General features: G+C 56.1%; 1 protein-coding gene across 1 annotated transcript in view; it reads right to left on the bottom strand.

The window, feature by feature from the left end:
• SBK1 (SH3 domain binding kinase 1) overlaps positions 1–8,511 on the bottom strand; it is a 48,849-nt gene extending 40,338 nt beyond the window's left edge. Inside the window, exon 1 of the mRNA XM_036412950.2 lies at positions 7,727–8,511. The gene's annotated coding sequence lies outside the window, so the exon portion shown is untranslated. The remainder of the gene's footprint in view (positions 1–7,726) is intronic.
• Between the last annotated feature and the right edge of the window lie 871 nt (positions 8,512–9,382).

The following is a 9,382-nucleotide window of genomic DNA, read 5'->3' on the forward strand; positions in this document are numbered from 1 at the left end:
GAGGCTCCAGAGCCAGTGCACCAGTGAACGGCTTCAGACCATACCAGATTACAACTCTACACATCCACAAGTGACACACTAAAGGACAGACTCAGCGAGCACCAAATCCCCACCAAAGCAAGTCCCACTCCATAAGGGTGTCTCCTGCATAGCAGCTCCCCACACTGTAGTCACAGCTGGTCCTCGTAGCCAATTGGCCTGGAGGTCAATTCCTCTAAGTTACACCAACAGCAATCAAGGCTCAGATACAACAAAACTGTGCACACAGCCCACACAGGGGTGCCTTAGAAGGATATCTCCACTGCAGAGGCCTCCTCACGTGCCCACCTCAGGAGACGGGGTAGCAGGGGTGTGAACCACTGGGCCCTATAGGGCACCTACTAGACCACTCTACCAATTCCAGGAGACATACAGCTCTACCTAATATATAGAAAGAAATACAGGGAAATAGCCAAAATGTGGAGACAAAGAAACATGTCACAAATGAAAGGAACAGAAGAAAGCAAACTACTGGATATAGAGCTCAAAACGATGGTTTTAAGGCTGCTTAAGGATCTTGATGAGAGCTTCAAGGAACCTAGTGAAACTTTCAAGAATCTTAGTAAGGATTTAAAAGACACGAAAAAGGTCCAGTCAGAAAGGATACACTAATTGAAATGAGGAATAATTTACAGGGAATAAACAATATAGTAGAGAATTCTGAGAATCAAATTAATGACTTGGAACATGAGGAAGCAAAAAATACCCAACACACACACACAAAACAACAACAACAAACAAAAACAAACAAACAAACAAACAAAAACACCTAATCAGAAGAGCAAAAAGAATTTTAAAAAATGAAGGTAGTGTAAGGGGCCTCTGGGACAATTTCAAGCATACCAACAGTTGCATTATGGGGGTGCCAGAAGGAGAAGATAGAGAGCAAGCTATTAAAAACTATTTGAAGAAATAATGTCAGAAGACTTCCCCTATCGGGTGAAAGAAAGATACTTACAAGTTCAGGAAGCACAGAGAGTCCAAAACAAAAGGAATCCAAAGAGGCCCACACCAAGACACATCATAATTAAAATTCCAAAGGTTAAAGATAAAGTTAAATGCAGCCAGAGAAAAGCAGTTATTTACTGATAAGGAGCATCCATAGGACTGTCAGCTGATTTCCCAATAGAAGCTTTGCAGGTCAGAGGGAGTGGCAAGAAATATTCAAAGTGATGCATAGCAAAGACATACAACCAAGATTACCCAGGAAACCTATTATTTAGAATAGAAGGTCAGATAAAGAACTTCACAGACAAGAAAAAGCTAAAGGAGTTAATCACCACCAAACCAGCATTACATGCCGTCAGTCACACATCCCCTGAGGGCTCCTGGACTGTGGGAGTGCATGAATTTTGTGCACTGAGCCTCTAGTAACTGATAATAAAACAGAACAACTGTAACAATGAGAGTTATGTGAATGTTGTCTCTCTTTCTCTCCAGTAATTTTTATATTTTTCTGTCCACACGGATTTCTGACTCTGTGACTGTACCTTACTTGCAGGAAATGGCCATGTGCCCCTGGTGTCAGGGGAGTCGTTGCTGGAGCCTTCGCAAAGGTGCATGGCCTCCTGGGGCAACAGGCTGCCATCAGTCAGAGCACCTTTTCCGTGCGTGTCCTCCACCCACAGAGGTGCTGCCTTCTTCCCACCTGGGCATTTACCTCGCACTGCTGCTGCAGCTTTTGCAGTTTGAGGTGCGACAGCAAAACTAGCACGAATGCCACCGTTTCACAAATAGAAAACTAGTTGTTACTGTGGATCTTAGCGACCTCGGCATACGATTCTTTCCTTTCCTTATTAAGTCAAGAACTTTCACCTTTTCAGTTAAAGGAAGCACTTTATGGACCTAGCTGGTTTTGCTTAGTGTAGGGGTGTCAAACTCAATCAGAGAAGGGGCCAAAATCTAAAATCCAGCCTAAATCACGGGCCGAATGGTTTACTGAATAGTCATAAACTGTCATTGTGATGGAAACGCAGCAGAGTGCAGTGATGACAGCTCGGTGCAGGCCACATTGCAAGGCCTGGCGGGACGGATTTGGCCCTCGGGCCTTACGTTTGACACATGTGGCTTAGTGGGTAGAGCATCGGCTTGCAGACTGAAGGGTTCCAGGTTCGATTTCAGGCAAGGGCACATGGCTGGGTTGCAGGCTCAATCCCCAGTGGGGGGTACTCAGGAGGCAGCCAATCAATGATTCTCTCTCATCATTGATGTTTCTATCTCTCTCTCTCCCTTTCCCTTCCTCTCTGAAATCAATTATATATATATATATATATAGTATATATATGGAGCACCTGATGGTTTCTCTGAGGCAGATCTGCATGGCCAGCGTCACCACTCCTGCGCTTTGGGCAGTGAGGAAGTGAAATAAGGGCGACTTGAACACAAAAGCACGGCGATGGACGAGGGAGCCTGATGGCGCTGGATTTCGTCTCACTACTCAGCATGGAGTGTGATTTAAAACTTACGAGTTGTTTTTTCCTGGAATTTTTCTTTTATTTATTTACTTTAAATTTTTATTTATTTGTTATTTTTTAAATTGATGAGAGAGAGAGAGAGAGAGAGAAACATTGATGTAAAGAAACATTGATTGGTTGCCTCTCTCATGGGCCCCTAACCAGGACTGAACTCAAAACCTGGGTATGTTGTGTCCTGACCGGGAATTGGACCCGCCACCTTTGTGCACCGGATGACACTCAGTCAGCTGAGCCGCACTGGGCAGGGCTGGGATTTTTCTTTTCATACTTTCCAACCGCAGTTGACCTCAGGTCACTCCACGTTCAGAAAGTGAAACTGCGGATTACCCACTGCACGGCCTGAAATGACCCCTCGCTTCCTTCCGATGGGGACCCAGGACACAGAACTGAAATGTGCGCTTCAACCCACCGTCTTTAACCAGAAGTCTCCGTTCAGCCCTGCTTCTCTCTGCACTTCCCCCCCCCCACACCCCCGAAACAGTCTTATCCCAGGCAACGTGGACTTCTCCTCAGTCGCTAAACCCAGCCTGCTTTCCCGCTGCTCACACCTTTGAAGTCAGTTGTCCATCCCTCTCTCCTCCCAGGGCACCTTCTCCTGGCCCCATGGCTGCCCACCCTGGCTTTCCTCCCGCGTGGCCAGCTGCTCCTCCTCTTCCACCCTCATTGGCTTCTCCTTCCCGTGACCTCTAAGTCGCGGCGCTCTTCAGGGCTGGACCCTGGGCCTCTCCCCGCCTCTCTATCTGTGTAACATCATGGCCTCCAACGCCACCTCTGTTGTCGCAGGTGGTCTATCACCAGCCCAGAGACCCCCTTGACGTTCCAGACTCTCAGTGTCAGGTCCTCACTTGCCATCTCCTCTTGGACCTCTCACGTGCTCCTCAAGATGGAAGCTTCCGTAGCAGGATTCCTGAGTTTCTTACCATGCATGCCTCTTCCCGCCTTTCATCATCCAACGCAGAAACCCCAGGTTTGTTCCCCACCCCCTTCCTTCTTCCTTAAGCCACCAGCAAGTTCCGCCTCCTAATATATCTAGAAGGCATCTACTTCCTCCAAGGGCGGCCTCCGTCTAGGCCACCGCCACGCCCCCTCCACCATCACCATGACCTCCACGTTGTGCTCACTCTGACCCAGCCGCTACAGAGTCTCCCCAGAGCTGCTGAGTGATGGCTTAACATGTCAATCAGGTTGTATACCGCTTCCTGTGCTTAATGAAAAGCCTCGAAAGGCTCCCCAGTCCCATCCAGAGAAAATCCATTTCACCGTGGTCCACAGAACCTGTGGGACCTCCTTCTACCTGTCCCTCCCCATCAGCTGTGTCCTTCTCCCCACCATTCACTCTGCCCTGGCCACACTGCCTGATATTCCCGCACACTCATCAAACTCCAGTCTGCTTTGGCCTTTGCACTCTCTGCTCCTGCTGGATGCTCTTGCCTCCATTCTGCCCAGCTCCTTCTCATTCTTTCTTAAAATATGTTTTTATTGATTTCAGAGAGGAAGGGAGAGGGAGAAACATCAATGATGAGAGAGAATCATTGATTGGTTGCCTCCTGCAGGCCTCCTACTGGGGATCCAGCCCGCAACCTGGACATGTGCCCTTAACTGGAATCGAACCCAGGACCCTTCCGTCCGTAGGCCAAGGCTCTATCCATTGAGCCAAACCGACCAGGGCCCTTCTTATTCTTTAGGTAGGAATAGCGATGTCCCCACCATCCTTCTGGCTATGTTTTTAACGGTGGGCTTTGCATACTGGGGACCATATCCACGTATTTGCTTGCTTGTGTTTTTTGACTCCCCCTGTAACATAAGCCCCAGGAGAGCAGGGATGGCATTTTCACTGCCTGCTTTCTAGACTGTGGAATGCGTGAGTGAATGGACACACTGGACACCTGTCACATAGCAGGTGCTCTCACACATACCACGTGCTTTTTGTGGTGTTTCACACAAGAGCCCGTGGACTTGTCGCCGCTGGACCCGGTTTCCCAGTTTCGCTTGCAATTAGCTGTCCTGGCTAACGAGTGTGGGCGGAAGTGAAGGGCGCCACTTCCAACGCTGGCTCAGGAAGATTTCACTCGTGACCCCTGTTCTCTTTCTCTCCATCTGCCAGTGGCTGCAGAGGGAGGTGACAGAGCTACCAGGTGGGTGGGGCCTGAGTCCCCAAAAGACTGAGGGGGTAGAGTCTCCCCCACCCCCACCCCTAGACTTTGCATAAGCAGGAGAGAGGCTCTGCTGAGTCAAGCCATTGTGATTTCCAGGCTTATTTGTCACAACCTTAATGACCACGTCCAAGCACCTGTGTAGGCGGGTGAGCAGTGCTGTGGGTGACGCTTTTGCTGACAGGTTTTCATCAAAGGCAGATGCGCTCTCTGAGGGCAGCTCCTCACAGCTCTGGGGAGCCCAGGGTGCGGTGCTCACTCTCCATCGCAGCACACGCGTGTCCTCACCAGGCCCTCCAGGAGGCGCCTGCCATGCTCATCCCTGGGCTTCAGCAGCCAGTCCCAGGAGGCCTCAGGGAAAGGCTGTTGAATCCACAAATGACTGACCTGGTCACCTACACCCCCATGGCCTCTCTGTCCCTGGAAGTGACGAGAAAGCTCAGCTGTCTAACTTTGCAGAGGCCCTGAGAGAAGATATGCTTTCCCCAGGGGCACGGGGAAGAGGATGCAGTGGAATCAGCACGCCCCACGGCGGCTAACATGGCCGCCCAACTGGGAGGGAATCCTGGCCCTGGGAGGAGCGAGGTCGGGGGGCAGGCTGAAGCCCCCAAGGTGACCCACCGACCCCTCTGCCCATTGGCCCTCCTCCAGGCGGACAGAGCACTCCGGGCCCCCTCCCTCCACCCCAGCAGCAGGCCAGGCCCCTGCGGCCTCCGTGCTCACATCACTCAGTATTTTTAGCTTCACCACCTGGCACCTGTGGTCAGTGCCTCTGCCCAGCCTGGCAGTGTCCTCTCCCCAGGACTTAAAGGGCTAGCATCTACCAGCAGGGTAGCAGACTGCAAACATAGGCCACCATACTGCCAGCGCAGGAGGCAGAGGGGCCTCCCCCGAGAAGGGGATCCCCAAAGCTGGAGGTGGGAGATGGGGGAGGAGGAGGGACGAGGGCAGGAACTCATGGCTGCCTGACCCTAAGGCCTGTGTCTCTCGTTCCCAGGTGTCCCGAATGCTGCTTTGCTCAAGCTGCTCAGCTGGGGACTGAGTAAAATCACACACCCGTCTCCTCTGAGGCCTGAGCCTGCAAAACCGCCAGGACAGTGTGTATTTTGTAACAATCAACTCTGATGATTGTGATGTCCTGTCTCCCCGTGTCATATTCATTCATTCATTCATTCATTCAACAAAGCATGTCTTCTGATGATTGTGATGTCCTGTCTCCCCGTGTCATATTCATTCATTCATTCTACAATAAATACAGCAACTCTTTAGGGGTGTCGAACTCAATCAGAGAAGGGGCCAAAATCTAAAATCCAGCCTAAATCTCGGGCCGAATGGTTTACTGTCATAAACTGTCATTGTGATGGAAACGCAGCGCAGTGCAGTGATGACAGCACGGTGCGGGCCACATTGCAAGGCCTGGCGGGACGGATTTGGCCCGCGGGCCTTGTGTTTGACACATGTGCTTTAGGGCTTCGTTGTTTTGGAGTTCAAGAAGCACGTCCACATCTACGACCTGGCATTCTGAGTCTCCTGAAGTGGTCTGGGCTGGAAGACAGGCCGGCAGGGCTCCTGGGTGGCCAGCCTTCCCTGGCCCCGAGCACAAGGCACTCACGCCTACCCAGGCGCCCGGCGCTCTGTCACACCGACCTGCTTGCTTGTCCGTCTCTCCCAGCAGGCTGTGACCTCTGAGGGCTGGGCCCCAGCCCCACAGCAAGGCTGGCCTCTGAGGGTGCTCAGTCCCCGATGACCCTGGCAGAAGCACCGCCTCATGTCACAGATGAGGGGACAAAGGCCCCCAGAGGGAAACTCACAGGCCAGGGGGCGAACAGAGAGGTTCCGGGAGGAAGCGGCCCAGGCAGCAGGCGGCCCCCCCCCCCCCCCCCGCTCTGCTGCGAAGGGCTAGAGGGCCACCTGGGTTGGCCCCGGGCCTGCCCTTCTCCCCACGCCGGGCCGTGCTGACTGAGGCGGTGACGGACGGACGTGAGGGCGGGCTGGGTCACGGCAGAGGTGACCTTTGTCATCCCTTTAGATTTTGCTGTCCATCCTGGGAGCCTGAGGTCACAGGTTGGGCAATGCATTTGGCCGGAGCCTGGGTTTCCCTGCAGACGGGGTGGGGAGAGCTGGCCATAGGGACGATGGCCCCTAGGGCATGAACCCCGACCTCGGCACAAACCCTCTTCCTCATGGCTACACGGAAGTCACACGGGCTCCCACAAACATGTACGTACACTCACAAGCACACACTCACCCCGAATACACAGTCACACAAACCTTCACTCCCCTCCACCACACGAATATACCCCGACAGATATTTCCACTCACTAATTAATTTAAAACAAAGGCTCAACCCATCCTGGCCGGTTTGGCTCAGTGGATAGAGCATCAGCCTGTGGATTGAAGGGTCCTAGGTTCGATTCCAGTCAAGGTTGTGGACTCCATCCCCAGTGAGGGATGTGCAGGAGGCAGCCAATCAATGAGTCTCATCACTGATGTTTCAATCTCTCTCTCTCACTCTCCCTTCCTCTCTGAAATAAATATATATATAAAAGATCCAAGCCCATTAGGTGTCGGTTCAGTGCAGGGCGTAAAGGTGACTCTTGGCTCCGGGTGGAGCTGGGTTCCTGAAGGACCTCCCAGCGGAGGGAGCAGTGCAGCGGGCCCAGGCTGGGCTGGCTGGGCGGGGAAGAGAAGTCTGGCAGAGTTTGCCAGGGTGAGTGCAGGGAGCAGAGCGAGATGAGGTGGGTGGGTCAGCTAGATCCCACAGGCTCCGAGTGCCCGACCGAGTGTCCATTCCATGCTGTGGGAGCCGGTAGCCAGGGAGGGCTCTGAGCGGGAGGGCCATGAACCCATGGAAGAGGGCAGAAGGGTCCCTGTGGACCAGGACGGGGAGACAGAGCAGAGGCAGGTGGGAGACCGGAGTGTCTGGTGCAGGAGGTGGCGCCGGAAGGTAAGCAGTGGACCCAGAAACTCCGGAGCAGGCCCGCCAGGTCCCAGGGGCCCCACGTCCGTCAGGGCCCTGTGCGCCAGCCCTGCCCACCCCCTGCCCGCCGGGGCACTGACCTCTGCAGCGGCACCTCTTCCAGCAGCTCCTCCTCCTCCTCCCTGTGGAAGCAGATGAAGCAGAAGGCGGGCGCCTCCTCCGGCCCGCAGCCCAGGGGCCAGGGGGGCGGCAGCTCCAGGACGGGGCAGGGGCGGCGGGCGGCCGGCTCGGCGGCATCCTCCGCGGCCGGGGCCGGGGTCCCCGAGCCAGAGCGCTCCAGGGTCAGCAGCCTGCTGGCCTCGGGGCCCCGCGCCCGCCAGCCCGCCACCTGTGCCTTCGCGCTCAGGTTGCCCGTCGCCTTGGCGGGTGGAGGAGCCCTGGCTCCGTGTGACCGGGACTCTGTCCGGACCCACGGCCTTCCAGGCGCGGTGCGGGGCGGTGGGCGGCGTCTGCGCTGCACTCAGGGTGGCTCACTGCGGGGCGAAGGGCCGGCGGGCCCCGGGCTGCCCCTCAGCCGCCCACTCTGCTGCTGCCCGTCAGAGGCGGGACTCGGGGGAGAGGCTCAGGTGTCCCGACCGTCTGTCCGTCCGTCAGTCCGTCCGTCCGGGGGTCTGCTCCTCCCTGTCCAGCCAGCGCGGCAGGAGAGGCGGTTCCCCTAAGAAAGTTTGTTCTCCTGGAGTGGGTGGCACGGGTAGCCTCCAGGAGGGAGGGTCAGGGCCCAAAGCGGAAGGTGGGTGAGGGTCAGGGGAGGCTGGCTCCCTGCCCACACTGTCCCCAAGGCGAGCCGAACCTGGGGTCCCCGCTGGGCTCTGCCTCTGCCCAGACCGGCGCTCTCTCCCTGCTCCCTGCTCCCTGCTCCCTCGGACTGGGATGGGAGCCGCTCTGGCAGACCGCTAGGCTGTGGGTATTAATAGCTCCACATTCTTGCTGAGAAGCGGGGAGGTTAACTCCTTCCCTGCCAGAGCTGCTGGGGCTGGCGAGCTGGGGGAGCAGGTGGCCACAGCACGGGAGCAGAGGGATGGGCGTGGCCCCCGTTCTGCCCCCGACTGAGCCTGGCCTGCCTCTCCGAGGACCCTCCGAAGCCACCTCCGGCTTCCCCAGCGTGCCCGGGCCACCTGAACCCGCCACCCGTGCTTCCGAGAGCTGGTGAGGCTGGTGGCTCAGGGCGGCACCTCTGGGATGGGCAGGGCGCTGAGCTCCTGAGAGCATCCCGGACTCCTCCACTCACACATCTTCCCCTCAGCTCCCGGGTTCCCCTCCCCGCCTCTCAGCAGTCAGCATCACGGACGCTGGGTCCAGTTACGTGGCTGCTTCCCACGGGGCCTGCCCTGATGTACTGCGCACGGCTCCCCGCTGCACACAGCCATCTGCTCTCCTGGGGAGCTCAGAGAGGGTGGGTGGGGGGAATCCCGGAGGACTGTGTTTGCCTGAAAACGTTTGCTGAGCACCTGCTCTGTGCCAGGCCCCCCGCAGTCCAGAGGGCAGACCCCATTCCCGCCTCAGTGGGCGGGGCTCGTGGCGGGAGGCCAAGGGGACCGCAGGCATCTACATGGGGCCTGTGTGCATTAGGAACCAGTGCTCCCCGCCTCCCTCCAGGCAGGTGCAGCCTCCCCCCCCCCTCCTGCTCCAGCCCCAGCCAGCTTGTCGGGTGGATCGCAGGCCGGGTTTCAGTGCCATTCACCCCCTCTGCAATGTACAACCCGCACAGCCAGGGGGTGGGAGGTAGTCACGCCCCG

This window comes from Pipistrellus kuhlii, unplaced genomic scaffold (assembly GCF_014108245.1).
Source record: "Pipistrellus kuhlii isolate mPipKuh1 unplaced genomic scaffold, mPipKuh1.p scaffold_m20_p_48, whole genome shotgun sequence".
Taxonomy (NCBI): Eukaryota; Metazoa; Chordata; class Mammalia; order Chiroptera; family Vespertilionidae; genus Pipistrellus; species Pipistrellus kuhlii.